We start from the raw sequence: 19738 nt of genomic DNA, 5'->3' as shown, positions 1-19738 counted from the left end.
TAAAGCTTGAAGCAAAGTCCTGTCCCAAGCTCAGCCTGAATCAGCTAAGTGGTCGTGCAACCCCATGACCCCTAGAGCAAATTCTTGTTGATCATAAGCCTTTTGTTTGGGTTTGTTTCCTTTTATGCAGCATTATTGCAACAACAGATGACTAATACCAAATATCAGGCCCTGTCACATGAAAAAATTTCAGTAAATGCTAGATCTAACTGTTCTTATTCTTCTATTCCTGGTATCAAAAGTCCATTAAAAATGGGTTATTTATTTGAGTGAATGCATATCTACACTGTATTTAAACAAAATATTCTACTTCTCCATCACCAAAGAGTATGTACCTCCACATTACAGGGAGGGAAACTGAGGTACAGACATGTACCTTGATGCCTGAAATCCACCCAAATATATAGAACATACAGGGTAATTGCTACCTGTAAAAACTGCTGCCTAACATGCAATGTAAGCTCAATACATGTGTTCATTGTTCTCTCAAAAGAAGAGAAGATGCTTGGAAATATGGAGAGGGCTGGCCAGGCTTCTGCCTAAGACCCCAGTGGCTTTTCTTTGGAGGGAGGCAGACATAAGTGTCAGGTTTGAGATTGCAGGTGAAAAAAAGTCACCGAATGACTCATAAAAGAACCTTCACTACCACTACCAGTGCAGGCAACCTAGTTTCTTTGTTGGTCAAAGCTATTCTGAGCCCCCAGTAAAAGGAGAAAGGCAATTCCAAGCTCCCAATAAAAGGAGAAAGCCCCTCTTCCCCTGATTAAGAGGAAAAAAAAGAGCCTAGTTTGATATTGGAGTTTTCTTTACTTTTAAGAAAGGGAGAAACTCAAACTTGTCACAAACAAACAATATTAAATGCAAACCTTCAGGTTCCATTTACAGAATCCACATGAGATGACCTGGCCTTTGAGCATCTTGACCTTTACTCATGATATCACCCCACAGGTTAATAAAAGGACACATGGGAACATTTATACTTTTTACTCACACAAGTAATGTGCTGACCTTACTTTGCAGCAGCAAAGGATTTCATATGTGGACACAATTTTGAGGAAAAAGAAAAGGAAATTAACACTTATTGAAGGCCAAAAATGGCGGTTTTTTTCCTACAGTTTATTTAAATCCTCATAACAGTCTTACAGGATAAGTGGAGTGTTTCATATTTTAAAAACAGAAAATTGAGTCTCAGAATGATGCCTTATGTTGGATTTCCTGCAAACAGACTCTGCAGGAGAGTTTTGCCAGCAGGATATTTATTGGGAACTGCATTTGGGAACCATACCTATACGGAAAAGTTGGAAGCAGGATTAGGCAATAAAAGGTGAACCAAGATGAAGTTACAACAGAGACCTCAAGGGAATCTACAGGGAACTCTAGAATGTTCTTAGATTGAGACAGGGAGTTAAGATACATTCAAATAATTATGCAAGTAGAATTATTAATTTCTGATTATGAATATTCAGGTAGGAAATATATTTACTAATTTACTTTATTTACTTATTCACACATTGATTCATTCATTCTTTCATTTACAAACACTTAGAGAGCCCTTACTATATGCTGGAAACTATGCTAGGTGCTATATCAACTCTGAATAATAATTAAGTGTACTTTTTGCTCTTTGAAGGCCTTGGAGTCCAGCCTTGTGAATGTCTAAGTAAATGAAGTCTCCAAAAAGGATTTTTTAAAAACACCTACTTTAAAATTTGTATCAAATTAAAACAAGAAAAACCCTAATCTGCGAACAAACAAATTTTCCTCAAGGCTACAGGAAATCTTTGAGAGACAAGAAGACACTTTTATAAAGCAACCAAGTGTTCCCTCCCCCCTTAAAAACCACCCTTCGTGGGTAGAAACTAATGAAAGAGTACATTTTGCTGTCTCATCTCCTCTGTTTGATGGATTTGGCTCTACACAGAGGCCAGAGTCTACTTGGATTGCTTCTGAATTTGCCCTTGCATCAACTGAACTCTCTAGACTACTCTTTCTGCCACAGGGAAAAAAAATGTTCTTACTATGAATAATAACCTCTTACATGAAGTAACTCTAAAGAAAGTAGATTGGAAAATAAAGACCGAGCTAAATAAAAATGTCATAATAGGTAAGAAGTCTTGCCAGTATTTTTCCGCTGGGATCCTTAACCTATTATCCATCAATATTTTGGGCTTACAGCAGACAATGTAATTAGCATGACACCACTTGCTGAGACCTCCATAGACATGAAAAACTATAGTTCTGGCTTCAGAGCATACTTGTCAGCAGTGCAATATGAACAAAGTATCTACAACTACAAATACTTACTAAAGACAAGCTAAGTTTTCCACCAGTTTGAAACAAACAAAATATACTAACAGCATGTTGACTTCTGAATCTTTTGTTCTATCTAAGATGAAACTTGGGAGTTTCTGTTACTACCTATAGTGGACTGCCTTGTACAATGAGATCATAAAGAATAAAAATAATTTAGTGTTCATAGAGGAAAGGAGAGCTGACATTTAAAAAATGTTAAACTAGGGTTGAATTAGGCTAATCTAATTTCTTAGAAGCATCCAAACCAACACGCTTCATTGCTAAAAGAGAGTAAAAGGAAAATCCTCTGGAAACTGAGAAGTATAACCCATTTATAAATTCATTCATTCATCTGACCATCCAGCAATATGTATTGACCACCTACTAGATCCCAGACATTATCGTAGGAAATGAGGATGAAGTGATAAATACAAGAAACAAGGTCTAATTTTCATGAAACTTACATTCTGAGAGGGAAAAATTAGAAAACTATCAAGAGAAAAATGAATAATATAAATATAATATTGAAGACTGATAAGTGCTATGAAGAAATTAAAGCACAGTAACAATGAAGAGAATAATGATGGGATCAAAGATTTCAGATGGGGTGATAAATAGAGGCTTCTCAGAACTGGCATCATTTGAACAAGGAAGGAAGAGGAGAGGAGAGAAGGGGAGAAAAGAGGAGGGGATGGACAGGGAGGGGAGGAGAGGAGAAAAGGGGAGAAAATGGGAGGGGATGAATGGGGAGGGGAGAGGAGGAAGAAAGGAAGGAAGGAAGGAAGGGGAGGAAGGAAGGAGGGAAGAAGAGAGGGTGAGAGGAAGAGAGGAAGGAAAAAAGAAAAGGAAGGAAGGAAGGAAGGGAGAGGGAGGGAGGGAGGGAGGGAGGGAGGGAGGGAAGGAGAAAAGGTGAGAAGGATGATAAAGAGACTTCTATGGGAATCTGTGAGAAAGGGTACTCCAGGAAGAAGGAGCAGCCAATGTAAAGGCCTTGAGGTGGAGGAAAGTTTAGCATAAATGGAGAAATTCTGGCAAGCCCAGTCAAGATCTGTTTATGAAGCTGTGTGCCCTGGTGTATGACCTTCCAGGGAAAGGACTGCTTGTTCTTAGTTTGTCCAGACACTAGATGCAGCTTTGGAAGGTCCAAGAGCTTAGAGAGCAGGGTGGAGAATGGCAAGAGGTATGACTGGCAAAGCCAAATCATGATGTCATTGGAAAGGCAATGTACCTAAAGTTACATCCTTGTTTCTTATTCGGACGCTGCCACTCATGAGAAGGTGATCTGGGGCCAGTCCCTGCTCTACTTAGATCCCCAGTCTCTTTTCTACAAACAAGGAAGCCGAACTGGATGCTCCCCAAGCCTCCTTTTCACCACACTCTTCATGATTCTATGAAGCCACTGTTTTAAGTGCAAGTATAATTTAAATCAAGAGCCTTAAAACTTCGGCCCTTGGAGAGTCCAGCGGGTAGTACTGTCATGTGATGTTTGGCTTTGTTGGTTTAGGCTAAAATAATTAAATCAATTATCTTTTACACAATAACCATCAATTAATTTTTGAATGAGATGAGTAAGCGAATTTGGAGACCAAACGTGATGGAGAAAGAAGATAAAAGGTGGGTGTGGACCTTTGCCATGGTTGAAGAACACCTGGCCTCATTTGCACCCCGTGGTGGCTGACTACATAGATTTTCTGGATTTTAAAGGTTAGTGTGTTGTTCTTAAGAACCAATTACAGATTGCCAGGAATTTTTTAATAAGAGAGATAATTGGATCAGATGTAGTTAAAGCATCCATTGAATGATGAACATGTCTACATTTTTTTAGATTATTAAAGAAATATATGAATTTAATTTAATTATCCAGATTAGAGAGAAGGTAACCTCTTCACCCTACAAATGAACAAGTAGAAGTTCAAAGTAGCTAAGGAAATAACTTAAAATTGTTGATTTCCAGCAAAGCGAGGACTAGAGTCCAGGCTTCCCGATTATACATTCTGTACTTTGAGATGGGTGTAATTGAATGATATTATAAATATATTTATGTAATATTCACAGAGCTCTGGCTTCTTTTATACCACCTAGGTCTCTGTTAATCCAAATAGTCCCTTTGTGTGAATAGCAAAAAAATGAATAAGTAAAGCAGTGCCATGCCAGAGTGGTTGGCTTTGTCAGCTGACCTCAGATTGGACTGCAGCCCTTCTTTACCCAAACCTGGCAGCCCTAGTTATTACATTTGCTTTGTGCTTTGCAATATACTGAATTACTGTATTTCATACTATTTTGGCGGCTCTCAGGAGCAATCTTGTGAGACATTCAAGGAAGAGAAAGGATTCCTGCCCCCTATTGGATTGATTAGGAAGTGAAGATTTAGAGATGATACGACTTTGCCATGCCCACAGTCCATCAGTGGGGGAATGGATCTTGATCCCAGAGTTTCTGATGCCAAATACAATCACTTCTCTACTCTTCATGTAAGCCTACTAATTTATGTTTCTTAATTGTTACAGCTCTTGGACAAGAGGTTTGGGGGCAGGTCTTAAAATGTGAGCTGCAAGGGAGTTCTGCTATGATCTATGGATTTCATATTTCTGAGGAATCTTTGTCCTTCATTAAGTTGAACCCAGTAAGTTGTTCCCAGACCTGAAGAACTTCTGCATGCAGGAACATAGGTTAGGCTAGGCTGAACACTCTTTCTTTTCTATTTGGGGCTTGGACCTGTCCAAGTGCAGACAAAATGATGTTACTTATGAAACACTAACATGTAATTGAAAAGCAAAACCAATTATGTTAATTAATAGTTGCTCGGTTTTTGGAACACTATGAAAGGGTTTTAAAAGTTGGAAAAATTTCACCAAAATAAAGTATGATATTTAAGAAACAAAACTCCTCCACACTCTGTATTGTGTTTATTATGACACATAAATATGAGCTAATAATTTATTGTCACTTTTTAACTCTTTATGTTGGCATTATCAGAAGGATTAGAAAAATATTCCATAGAGTTGAGCTCCTGAGTGGAGGGCAGATAATCAGGACAAAATATCTCAGCATTAAAAATGTGGGAGGAGACACTTGGGTTAAAACAGAGAATTGCTATGGACAGGTTTGACAGCTTATGTCAGCACAAAATCTTGTCTAATTTCTGTTCAATAATATTTGGGAATGTTTACATTCAAGAATGTATAAACAAGCCTGTGGTTTACCTGCAAGTCTTGTGAAAATACATTGGCCTAACTTGAATGGCTCCAGTCCTGCCACTGACCATTCATTGCTCAGGGCATCTCTCCAGGTTTTGTGTCCTAAGACTTGCCTTGGTGTGCAAGAACACTCAGTGTGCTTTTACTTTTTTCCCTAGGATTGGCCCCTGGGAATGGATATTTAGGAACTCCCCATAGTTCCTGGGCCTACCTTCACTCCAAACCCAGCTTCCGGGTTTCTCTGAACTGTGTACCTTATGATCATAGGCCAGACATAGCCTCACATACCTAACTATGCCTCCAAGTGCCCTGTCCAGGCAAGGGCTATGGGACCTCTGCCGAAGACACTGTGGCCATTTTGGGGAACAGTCACTGAGACTCTTTTGAAAAAGAAAATGAGCTGGAGGACTGGGTGCAGTGGCTTATACTTATAATCTCAGCACTTTGGAAGGCTGAGGCAGGAGGATCCCTTGAACCCACGAGTTCAAGACCAACCTGGGCACTACAGTGAGAATTTGTCTCAAAAAAAAAAAAAAATGAAAGAAAGAAAAAGAAAAACAAAAGGATGAAAGAAAGAAAAGAAACTAGAAAAACTCTAGGCTTCCCATTATCCTCAGCAAACTAACGCAGGAACAGAAAATAGAAAACCAAACACCGCATGTTCTCACTTATCAGTGGGAGCTGAACAATGAGAACATGTGGACACAGGGAAAAGAACGACACACTCTGGGGCCTGTCCAGGGAGGGCAGTTGGGGGAGAGCATTAATGCATGCTGGGCTTACTACCTAGGTGATGGGTTGATAGGTGCAGCAAACCACCATGGCACACGTATACCTATCTAACAAACCTGTACATCCTGCACATGGACCCCAGAACTTAAAAAATAATAATAAAATAAAGTATTTTTTTTAAAGAAAAACCTGTAGGTTCCTTTGGAGGCAAATCCAGATATTAAAAAGATAAAACATTTTAAGTAAAACTGTAAAAACAGTTGAGAGAACCTCTATTAGCTATACTTATTTTGAGCAAATATTATCTCTCTTCTATTAAAGCACTGAACATCACTCTTCTTATGACTAAGACTAGAGTTTAACTATCAGTGTGTAAATATATGACTGCATTTTCTCTGTGGACTTTGCCAGAAAAGAAATATACCTTCTTTACTCTTATGCAGATTGAAGGGACAACTAAAATCTGTGTGAACTCTCCAAATGAGTTGGACTGACATATTTGAACAAGACTATAATTGCCTTTGAGCAATTAATGATAATATTTAAGGATGATGATAAATGCATCAAAGCACATGGGAGATTGCTTTCTTTAAAACTGAACTTTTTAAGTCAATTTGCTTCATGTTGGTCACATACAAGCTTGCTATTGTAAAGGAAGGGTCTAAAGAAGGCATGCTACTCATCCTTACTATAGGCAATCACACTTGTGGTTCAAGTCTAATACATCCAAATGTGCATCCGAGCTACCTACTGCAGTCCATTGCCTTATACTTTCATAGCAAGTGCAATTCTGTAGAGCAATACTTGATTTTTTTAAACAATTGATCTGAAAATCTAAGTAAGTCCATTGCAGAACACTCTCTTTGACTACTAGGCTCATGATGTTAATAACAGTCCATCAACCAGAATGAGATGCTCAATTGCAAAGCAACTACATTCCCAGGATCGAGTTTCATCATTTGGGAAGTAGATAGCCAGAGCATGTTGTGTGGACAAAAAAATGAGGTTATGTATTGATTCCTTTGACAGTGTGAATATTTCTGAAGAGAGTAAACATTGTCAGAATAATTTTGTAAAGCAAATGCATACAGTATGCATGCATATTTAACCATAGAATAATGGCTGAGGGAACAGACCTGGACTCATATTAGTTGGGGGCAAATCCTGATGCTGCTACTTCCAAACTATGTGATATTGAGCGAAGTGTGCTGTGCATTCCTATTTTCTCTGTAAAATATAGACTGGAACTTGTCCCAGACTTGCTAGAGAGTAAAGGAGATTATATATATAAAGTTTCTAGCACATTTTCTGTCATTCAATAATATTTGCTATGAAAATTTTCTCTAACTTAGAAGAATGAAGACTGACATGCTGAAGTCATTGCAGAAAATGAACGACAATGCTATCCTACTAAATAACACCCAAGCCTCTGATTTATAAAACACATGTTGGAGATAACTGAGACAAGAAAGAAAAAGTCCTGGTTTCACAATCAGAACGCCTGAATTTGAATTTTTCCTTGTGTAATCTTTAGGAAGTTGTTTATCCTCTCTCTATCTTTTTATAAAAAGGCAATTATGATGCCTACCTCATACTGTCATAATAGGGACTAATGAAAGCGTGTGTGCAAATGAACTAACACTGTGCCTCCCAGGAATTAAGAAAGTGCTACATAAATATTAATGTCTTCACCCTCTTTTCCCTTCTTCAGACTCAAACGTCACAGTTTTTAATTTACCTAAATTGAAGACTTGAGCAATGAGATTTCTCAGTGAAGTTTTAGGTCAAGACATTTGTCCTACAACCGGTTCATGAGCCCCTATTTGAAGTGCTTACATTGGACATATTTTCATCACAAAATAGCTGCCAACTTCATGAGTGAAGGAAACCCTGTTTTAGAACCTGGTTCAGTTTCATGCTCACATGCATTTCATGTGTCTAACATGGCTCTTTGTTGATTGCAATGACACCGAATCTCACATTTCAGATTCATGGCCTTCAAAACAAGGGACTGAGAAATAGTTTGTGAATCTGAGTCATCTTCTCCAGACTCCAGACCTGTCTAGAAAAAAACATCACCCCCTTTTTATTGGAAACATCTGAAGGCCTAAGTCATTACTGAGTGTGTTTCTCACCCACTGAATCCAGTCTCTCTCTTCCTCCTGATTCACACTGCTCTCAGGATGCTAACTGACAATTTCTATTCAAATTAAGTGGACCAGTCAGAGATTTTATTTTGCCCACTGTTTTGCTAGATTTTAATAAGGTAAAATGGTGACTAACGTGTTCCAGTTTCAGTCTGGGACAAGATAACCCTTTCCCAGAAAGCTGCTTCACTGTTTTCAAAGACAAAGTTGTGCTGTGCAGTTGAAAGATTGGTTCGGGATTTCCATTCTGGTCGGAAGTCTGGTAAATGTATGCTAATTTTCAAATACAGGATTGACTTGGACTTCCCTAGTGTAAGGAGATTCTGTTTAGAAGTCAATGGAAAATCAATTCCTTGCTGTTTTAAAATTAATGCATTCAGTTATGTGAAAAGTGAAAGAGAGCCGGAAATCAGACTTCCTTTTAAACTTGAACTTACCAGGCCACAAGAGCTTTCTTAGCAAAATGTTTTTCTTTTCTATTGCATACAGCATAAAATAAATGTTCAGCATTGTGGCCAGACCAGCATTAATGTTGTAATCAAATGTCATGATATTTCTATTCAATATTCAGAAAATGATTTGCATCCGCCAGGAAAACATTTGAACAGCTTTTCCAGCACTTCAGTTGCAAGATGTGTTTCTTCAAGAAGTTCAACACAAAGGTCTGCCTTTCAGGCTACCTTACTAATCTAGCTTTACAATAAATATGAAAGGGTTTAAGGATGTGTACTGACTTACTTAAGCATTTCTACTACGGATACCTGTTACACAGACTTAGTAAATAGCGATATTCAGTCTTGGAGTGCGTGCTATTTGGTGCTTCACAAAGCCTGCCACAAGAGTCTTCATTGTTATGAGAAGTGGCTTTTGTTTGTTTTTATTTTTATTCCTTCAGTGCAGAGATTCAGATACAGATTCAGCTAGTGTTGGTAGGCTCTCACTGTGTGCCAAGCATTGTGATTGGCATCTCATCTACGTTATCTCATTTATCCTTGCAATAATTGTTGAAGCATGTCTTACTATATTCCTGAGCTTCTGAATTTGAAATGACTGACTTAGGCTCACTCAATTGTGAGCGGCTAGGGCAATTCCCTAGAAAAATGGCAGAGCCAGGATTTGTACTAAGTCATCCCAAGATAGAAAATAATTGTACTTTGCCAAATCTGTGTTCAGTAGAATGCAGTCCTATTGCAAAAAGAAACCAAAAGAAAACTCAAGTCCTGTGGTCAAAGAAATTTGGAAGGTATGGAATAAAAGTTAACTGGTTTCTTAAATGTGAGATTTTCTTAGAACCAAGAATGAGATTTCATATTAGTCAAGAAGAGCCTATGGTTGGATTATATCCCAAACATTTTGTCAGTGAAATCCTTTCTATGAGGAGCCACTCATAAGAGTCAGCACATGTTGGGAAATGCTGTCTGACATTTTCTGAGCTTGCCATTATGTGCTATTTCCTGAGCTTTTCATATCTCAAAGAGAGGCTGAGTTTGGTTTATAACACAGTCCCACTGTTCAAGGCATTTAAGGTATAGCTGAGAAAACAGGGCCTACACCCATGAAGCCATTAGAAGCCCACAGAGGGTAGATCATGCTGCGTTTATTTCAAGGATTTCTGCTTATCTGAAAATATCAGTAGGATCCTTTCCCTGAAAGCAGGAATTTAGAAATGACCTATGCAGTGAGCTTCAGAGTTTGTCTTCTAAGAATGTAGGTTCTAGGAGCCACAAAGGGACTTTTTATGTTTCATTTTGTGATTTTCTGCTGGAACTTTATAGGCATCAAAATTCTGGGAAATAATATATAGTCCTCATGAGGATCTTTTCTTTCCTCATTGTGTGTCTGAAGGAGAAGAAATTCTTTGTGAACTCGTTCAGTCCCAAAACACCTGGGAAGGACTCAAGAGAATGAAGATTATAGAAGAAGCAGTTTGTAGGTATAAAATTTTGATAAAATTCATTGAAATGAAGCAAAACTTCTTGAATCTTAGATGTCCTGCCTTTCTATAAACAAATCCACTATTTGGGCTGGTTAATGTGGATTTACAGATATAATGGCAACTAGTAGTTATGGGATTGGGGGTTGGCAATCTCTTCGTCCGTTAACCGTTGTTAATAGCAAATCAACAATGTGAAACAAAGAAGGTGAAGAATGACTAATTCCCTCACTTTAGGTTATTGTACTCACTCTCTGAAGATGTCACTGCAGCTGCTCTTGTTTCCCATGTGTAAATGTGGCTAGAATTCTTGATATGCAACAGAAGTTCCTTCCACATCAAGGACATATTAAGTCTGTGTTCTATATAACATCTGCATGAGCAATGGGTAGTTCTTTTGTCATTGTGGCTGTTAGACTACAACTCCATTCACTGTCAACTCTGCAGCTGTTAGTTCACACTCTTAGCTGCTTCCTTTCCGTCAATTACCTCACCACCTAGGGTGTACCACTTAGGATCACATCCCACTCTATTATAGAAAAGGTGGCTACCATCTTTGTGAGCTGACTGACAATTCAGCTTTTCTTGCTATCATATTTCAAGTTTGGGGATATATCAACACACATAACCATATACAAATTCCAAGATACGTATCTTAACATATGTAATATATCTTAGTATAAGTCAATACATACATAGTTACGTGACCTCATTTATCCACCATTGTCAGTGAGTAGAGATGTTGATATAGAACACTAGACTTACTCTGGCCATACCATAACACTATGTATTTGACTTTTTGGCAAGAAACTTAACTTCTCCAGGAGGTTATTTTCTCATTTGGAAAATGAGGGTGATAATAATGACCTAGCTGTGTGATTATGACATTGTTCATTTAAAAACATTCTGCAAATTGTGGCAAGAAACATATTTTTGATAACTTAATCATTAATTGATTTAGCAAAAATGTGTTATTAATGCATTATGTGAAAACACTAGGCAAGGTCTAGGGTGGCAAAAGTAATAAAGTCTTATCTACCCAGAAGAATCTCCTACCTATAACAGAAGCACATAATGCAGCTATATTCATGATGACTTTGTTGTAGTATTTAATCACATTCTTCTTGAAACTCATTTCTCTTGTATTCAGTTAAACCATACTCCAGATGTTCTTTCTCTCTTTCAGTTTCTTTCTTCTCAATTGCTTTGGCCAACTGAGTTCTCTATACAATTTCCAGTCTGTCTCAAGTCAGTCCTTGATCTAGTTCCTACAGGCTGTCTCAAGTCAGTCCTTGATCTAGATCCTTTCCTGCACAACCTTATCCACTGACTTTAAAGTTCTTCTCTATGTCAAAACCTCTAAAATTTGTATTTCTAGCCCTAAGTGTGATTTCTTAAATTCAAAATTGTTAATATAACTATCTGACTTTCAAACTAAGCATGCCCATACTAGAAACCTTGACCTGGCTTTTAAATCTGTGGCTACATTTGTTTTTCTTACCCCAGTAAATGTTACCTCCATTTACCCAGATTAACAGACCAAAAACCTGGCCTTCATTATTTATACCTTCCACAACACACCCTTTCAAAGTCCACCACAGATCTTCCTACCTGTAGTGCCATCATTCTATTAAAAGCCATCAGCATCACTCACCTGCATCATGGCAATAATTTTCTAATTGATCTCCCAGAGTCATCTTTCTCAAACAAAAATGTATTTTTTTCCGAAAACCCTACAATAGCATGCCATCGTATTTTTCAGAACCAAAAAAATTAAAAAAGAAAGAAAAAGAAAATCTTTAGCATGATGTACCAGCCTATGAAGTCCTGCTTCTCCCTTTCTTACCAGTCATGTCTGGGGTTACCCCCTTCCTGACATCCAATCACTTTATTCTTCTTTTGGGTCTTCAGGCACAAGCACTCTCCTGCCTCAGGTTATTGCACTTGTTCCAAACTCTCTTGTTGTCTTCTCCCATCCACTGCACCTCCACTTAGCTAAGACCGACTCACACTTCCAGGTTTAGCTTAATGTCACTTCTGCATTTCGAAGGAAGCCTACCCTGACTTACCTATCTAAAGTAGACCCCCTGATATTTTTTCTCATGGGAACCTGTAATATCCCTTCATGGAACTTAAATGATACTAATTATATGTTTATGTTTATATGCTTACAGTTTGTCTTCCCACTTGAGAACATACCCCAGGGGGAAAGATATTAGAACATTTATATTGCTAAATACCCAGTCCCCAGTATAGTGCCTGGCAAAAAGCAGACATTTAGAAGATATTTATAGAATAAGTTAAAGAAGACCAATGTTTTTATTACCCAGATAATTGAAGCTTGACCCTTTAAATCACAGTTTTTAGCTACAGTGTTTTGAATGATATTTTCATTAATCATTTACATCAGTCCTTATATTGTTTTTTAAAAATTTTTGTGGGTACATAGTAGGTATATATATTTATGGAGTACATGAGACTTTTTATACAGGAATGCAATGTGAAATAAGCATATCATAAAGATTACTTTTTATATTGAAGGAATAAAACATAAAATCATTTTTTTTATAATTTAGATAAACAGGAAACAAAAGGTAAAAATTTAATGCAGACAAGGCTTACATTTAAGGTCAAAAACGTACTGAAATAGCATAAGTTACAAAAACTTAGCTTTATAACAGTTAATAAGAACATAACTCAGGAGTTTTAGTTTGACTGTAAATTCAAAATGAGTCAACAGTGAATATGGCTGACACCCATAGACACAAGCTGTATTAGAAGAATTATAGATGCTAAAATAAGATAGGTGAAAGTTCAATTCTATTCTGGACCTAAAATGTCTATTTATTTCAGGCCACCAACATTGAAGAGGCATGTACAAATGTGGCACAGTATCAGAGGAAGAGGAGCCAATGCAGAGAGGTCATCTGATTGTTCTCGCGACTTTTCTCAACTGCCTGATAGAAGTATTCTGTAAGATTCTGAGCCCAGCTGACACCACGTATCAATTGGATAATTGTAGAATCTGAGGCAAATTTCTTCACTGTCATTGTCCCAATGATTATTATCAGTCATTAATTTCCCAAATCTATATAACTTTCTCAGACCTTTCGCTGAGCTTCAGATGCTCAAATGCCTGTTGAGTATCTCTGCCTGATTATCTTACAGAGACCTCAAAAGCAGGACTTTTTCCCAATGCAGCGTTCCATTTACAGCAGTGCTGTTCACCCACTAACAAATCAAAAACTGAAGAGATTTGTGTCTTAATCCATTTGGGCTACTATAACAAAATATTACAAACTGGATAATTTATTCACAGTAGAAATTTGTTTCTCACATTACTGGAGACTGGGAAGTCCAAAATCAAGATGCTGACAAGTTTCGTGTCTGGTAAAGGACAAATCTCTACTCTAAGGTGGCACCTAGAATACTCTGTCCTCACCTGGCAGAAGGTGGAGGAGCAAAAAGAGGCCTAGTTAGTTCCATTCCACACTTTTAATAAGACTTTCCATGAAGTTGGAGCCCTAAATGCCCAATCACCTTCTAAAGGACGCATCTCTTACTACTGTTGCATGGGAAGTTAAAGTCCAACGTGAATTTTGGAGGACACACAAACATTCGAACAATAGCAAGATCTTAGCTGCTTCTTTCTCGGTCCCCAAACCTACAGAAGTAATTACTTATTTTTCACTTCCTTGGAGCACACCTGTCTCTAATGCCACCTTCTCTTACCCAGCTATCACTTCCTAAGGTTTAGAAAAGCAGAGGATTAAGTTGTCTGGATTTTCTAGAAAATAACAGGTAATTAGAATGTGAATGGGGCTCTCTGGATTCTCCCACGGTTTTGTAGTACAGCTTACAACAATAAATTTAGTCATGTTCATTTTGTTTGCTTTATTACAGTTTCTATCAGACCAAGCTATTTCATGCCATCATGCTTTTACTTACGTTGTTTCCTTCTCCTGTAATACCCTCCTAACCCCACTAAATCTCTTTGTGTAGAAAGTTTCCACTCATCTTTTAGGATTCATCCAAATCACACATATAAATATTATCTTTGAATGTAAATTATCTAAATGCTCCACTTAAAGTACACAGAGTTGCAAGTTGGATTAAAAAAATAAGATCCATCTCTGTTAGTCTGCCCTGCAGATATTGAGTTTTCCAAGCCTCACAATCACGTGTGCCAATTCCTCAAAATATTTCTATATATATATGTATACACACACACATACACACACACACACACACACACACACATATGTCTGTATATATAAGTGTATGGTGTGTAAGTATATCTTTTCATATAACATATGTATCTTTATGTAATATTATTTTATATAATATTTATATATGTATAATTTTTATATTTTTTGTAGAGATGGGATCTCACTATATTTCCCAGGCTGGTCTTGAACTCCTGGGCTCAAGTGATCCTCCAGCCTTGGCCTCCAAAAGTGCTGGGATTACAGACATGAGCCACCTTCCCTGGCCTATAATAATGTTAGATTTTAGGAATAAGGCCAGGTTGTGTGCTCTTGCCACTCACTTTTGGTCCTGGGTAGCACAGTAAACCGTGAATTAGTGAATGAATGAATGAATGAATGAATGATATTGGAATTGAATATTTAAAATTATGACAGCACATATGATTTTCATATAGATATTTATTTCAATTTACACATTTATTATCATTAATAAGAATTTCACAAGACTGATAATTAAAAATTAAATATCCACATAGCAATAAATAGAAAACAAATTTTAAAAATTACAATTTCATTAAAAAGTATGCAGAAATTAAACACAAGTAAGACCTTCATACAGAAAACTTGAATACTTAGTTTATAGGCATAAAAGCAAACCCTAGTAGAGTGACAAATGAGCCAAGTTTTTAGATTAGATACGATGTTCAAATATATTTTATTCTAATATAGATACATCAGTCTTCTCTATTAGAATATCAGCAATGTTTTCAAGAATTTGACAGATTGATTAGAAGCCTCCTATGATCACCCTATTTAGAATTCAAACTTTTCTACCACACCATCTCAATCCCACATAGCCTTATCTATAATTTTTATAGCCCTTTTACCTTCAGGTATTATTTATAATATAATTTATTTCTTATTACTGTTTGTACCTATTCTTCCCCACACACATTAATTTGTAAGCTTCACAAGGATGGGAAGTTTGGTCTGTTTACTGCATGATGCAGCCAAGTACCTGCTGCATAGTAGTTGGTTGGCAATAATTGGTTGGATGATCTTTAAAACCAATGTAGCTGAGTATGGTGGCTCATGACTGTAATCCCAGCACTTTGGAAGGCTGAGGCAGGAGGATCACTTGAGCCTAGGAATTAAAGACCAGCCTGGGCAACACAGGAAGACCCTATCTCTGAAAAAATAATAATTAAAAATTAGCCAGGCATGGTGGCACACACCTGTGGTCCCAGCTACTTAGGAGACTGAGGCAGAAGGATCACTTGAGCCTAGGAGGTTGAGGCTGCAGTGAGCCATGATCACACCACTGGACTCCAGCCTGGCCAACAAAGCAAGACCCTGTTTCAAAATAAGATAACTGAAAAAAAAAATAAGTGAAAATGTGTATTAGGTTCCAACACAATTGGAAAATAATAGCAAAGTTACTGTTGAATAAAAATTAGAAAGATATCCTCCAGGCTTATAGGATTATACTAACTAGGATAGTGCAGTGTTTGGATAGGTAGAAATAAACTAGTGGAAGATGAAGGAGAAACTAAAATGGATTCAATTTATACATGTATGTGCACCCCTGATGTATTGCAGAAATGCCATCAGAGAGTGTTGGGCAAAAGAAGAGTCTTTAAAATAAATGGAGCTGGAACAACAAATTAAAAAACAAACAAAGACTTATTCAAATCCATTGTCTCTAAGAATGTCTTCTCTAATTATCTGATCTGACTAACCTTTCTTCATTTGTGACTGCCCAGCTCCCTGGGCATGTAGCTGTTGTGACATATGTGAAGCTGTGTTCTAATGGTTTGTCAAACCTGGTCAACTCCAAAATACCAAGCCTTTCCATTAACATAGAATTGAAATATAATGTTCTGGGGTAAATTCAAGGGCCTTGTCAATATTTCCAAAAATTTTGGGAAGGTAGGGAGGGGTGTTACATTTTGCTGGTCCCATCACAAGGAAATGTATCAAATTCGATGATAAAAATTTAAAATTTTTCAAAACTTATGCACACAAACACTCACAGACAAACACGGCGCCACTTGCAGTTGAGAGAAATTTAAACACACATAAAGATGCAGTATTAAATCATAACTGAATAATATGAACACTAGCACCTACTATACTACTGTAATAATTTCACAGCTACCTCCTCTTGCTGTTGTGGTGAGCTTGTGTTGCAGGTATTTGTTCAAAACACCATGTGATGTTAATCATCTCCTTATGATGGCACTATGAGATATGTATCATTATTAGCTCCATTTTACAAATGAGAAAACTGAGACTCAGAAAGTTTGGGTATTTGATTAATTTTAAAATAATCATTAAATGACACAGTCAAGAATTAAACCAAGACAACTTGACTCTGAAGCCTGTGGTTTAACTATTACACTGTACAAATAAATGTGTGTACCAGTTTTATCACATAGAATGGTTGCTAAAATAAATTGGCAAACTCCAGTGTTTCTAAAGACATTATATGAAAGGTCTGTTAGCCCATATCTAATACAGAATAAGTTAATAAAAATCTATAATGGAAACTTAAAATCTCTAAGAAACTAATCAATGCTTTTAATCATTCTCTGACAAATATATTAGTGAATTAAACTCCATATGCATGCTCAGAAGAAAGAAGAAAATTGCTCAAAATGTCATTTTGTCATCTTTTTGCTTAGACACATGAAATCACCTTATTATGATTTACAATGGAGACTTGCAAAGATAAACACAAATCTTCCTTTCCCCGTTTATTTACTGGAGAAGCAGCGATATTCTAGCCTTTTGCTGATTGGGTGGGCACAGTCAATGAGCCAGCTTCTAAAATCTGAATGGTAGTCAGCAAATTATAAGATAGGTTAGCAATTTAGGTAATGTACTTTGGAAATTATAGTATATAATACATGTAACATACAAAATATGTGTTAACCAACTGTGTTATCAGTAAAGCTTAAGCTTTTTGAGATCAAAGACAAGAGAAGAGGAATAAAACCACACCCACACACACACACACACACACACACACACACACACACACACTAGGCCGAATTCTTGATTTTGATAATGTATGCTACACTGTGGATTTTAAAAGTCCTGTTCAGAAAAATTATCTTGAAATTTCACTGGTGAAAAGTCAGCATAAGGAAGGGTGACAGATGACAGAGCTTTAGTGAAGTACACAAATGAAGAGAAAAAATCATGCAGTTTGGGAGCCTAGATCCTTCTCTGAAAAGTATGAATCTTTCAAAAAGGCATAGCTAGACCTTGAAGATCATCTACACCAACAACCCTCCTTTTTTTCCCAAGATGCAATATGGTACCCATTCAAGGGTTTTATATTGTGTGGAGGCAAAGCAACTTCATCTTGGATGCTAATCCACCATGTTGACTTCTGATCAACTCCAGTTCTGGGAATGTCTCTAAGATTTCTACTTTCACATACTTACTGTAAATCCAGCCCTTAAGTCAAAACAACTTTGATGTTATTATAAACGCATACTTATCATCAACTCTGCCCTTAAGCAAATTCCCTATGGTATATAAGCCCTGGGTCTGTGGGTAACTGGGTGGGGATCCAACATCTTATCCTTCGGCTTTTTGTTTGTAGGTCTTTATTTAATGTTTCTTTCAAAGAAACTGAATGTGTCAGCCTCTTTCTTCAACCTCTCAGTCCCCTGGGCCTTGGGAAGAAGGTGTGCATATCCCTGCCTACTGCAAAACACACTAGAATCTCAGTTGTACCATGGTCTACCCTTGTACCTTGTGTAATGATTTTTGTGAACTTTAAGCCTCTGGCAGAATTAAGTGGGACATTCAGGAGATATGCACAAAACACCTTAGGTGATGCTATTTCCCTTCTTCATCACTATGGGTGAAAAAAACTAAGACTTCTGTGGTAAGCACTCAACAATGTTGCCTCTTTACTATCTAAAATGTATGTTTCCTTTCAGTCACAGCTCTGGTTTAAAGGAAGCATTTCCACAAAGGGTTATTGCTGTGATCTTCCTGGGCTTATCTTACCTTATCTCTCCAGCTAACATCTGTCCCCTTCATTCAGTGTTCAATACATTCCTTTCATCCTTTCCATTCCATTGAAATTTTTCTCTTCGACTTCACAAAACAAAACCACCACTCTCAAGCTTCAGATATTTTAAGGGTTTACAATAAAATCATAGCTTATATTTCTAGCATTATCTTCCATAAGCCTTCCTTTCACTTTCAACCCTCCAGTCATAGTAGCCTTTCCCCTACTAAAATATGTCAGATTCTCTCCAACTCCAGGGCCTTTGCACATGCTATTTCTGCTGCCTGGGCTGTATTCATCCTCACTTATTTAATTCCTATTCCCATCCTCAGTTAGTTAATCCATATTACCTTTCAGTTTTCAGTGGTAAAGTCTGCTTATTCTGTGTTCTCATGGGCACCATACACTCCTGTTTTGAAAACATTCCTCATGATCATCACTCTGTACTTTGATCAATGCCTGTCCCAATGGACAATGTGAGCTATAAGGGTGGGGATTCTCTGCTTCTGCTAATCATGGTAGGTACTAAAACTATAGCTGATGTTTTAACTCACCAGTATCTGGGCAAAATGTAGCATTGCACTTCCCTGCACCCTCTAAGTTAGGAAAGGCCATGCAACTTGTTGTGGCCAATGGCAGGTAAGTAGTGATGAGGTATACCACTTCCTGTAGCATGGTCAGTGCAGGAGTCACTGTGTTTATTTCAGTTTTCTACTGCCTATCGTAAATGCCCTAACATTACTCCAAAATCTGATCCCCATCAGCCCTATCGGAACACTATTTAAGAGCTCAGTTACTTCAGCTGTGGCAAAATAGTTATGGCCCAGGTAAACAGAAGAAGATAGACTGCACAGTAACAAATTTAGTTAACAGGAAGCAATCCCAAATCTACAGGCACAGAGAAGAATAAGAGAGAAACTTCACCCTAATGAAATTTAGACTTGAGTTTTAGAAGATTTTCCTGGAAAGACTAAGTAGAGTCAAGAGTTAAGGTAAAGTGAAGGCATGAAAAGCAGAATGGTGTGGAATTTAAAAGATGAAGAACTGTAAAAGTTTAATTTAATTACGTACGATCTCTCAAAGACAGATCCACTGCAATCACGAAGAAGAATCACCCTTTTCTACACAGGGCCATTTTTCCACGATGCTACATTGGCCATCACAGAGCACAGTAAATTCATGATGAGATAATGCTGGAA

At 37.4% G+C, this 19738-nt stretch overlaps 1 long non-coding RNA gene across 2 annotated transcripts in view; it reads right to left on the bottom strand.

Moving 5' to 3' along the window:
• Window positions 1-16861: 16861 nt before the first annotated feature.
• The window catches only part of LOC114680334 (uncharacterized), a 64247-nt gene continuing 61370 nt past the window's right edge, over window positions 16862-19738 (bottom strand). For both annotated transcript variants that reach the window (XR_013396971.1, XR_003732536.2), the window contains exons 2-3: window positions 19611-19732; window positions 16862-17342 (exon numbers count right to left, since the gene is read on the bottom strand). This is a non-coding gene — a long non-coding RNA (uncharacterized LOC114680334). The remainder of the gene's footprint in view (window positions 17343-19610; window positions 19733-19738) is intronic.

The sequence above is a fragment of the Macaca mulatta genome, chromosome 8 (assembly GCF_049350105.2).
Source record: "Macaca mulatta isolate MMU2019108-1 chromosome 8, T2T-MMU8v2.0, whole genome shotgun sequence".
Taxonomy (NCBI): domain Eukaryota; kingdom Metazoa; phylum Chordata; class Mammalia; order Primates; family Cercopithecidae; genus Macaca; species Macaca mulatta.
This window is presented reverse-complemented; position numbering and strand designations above follow the sequence as displayed.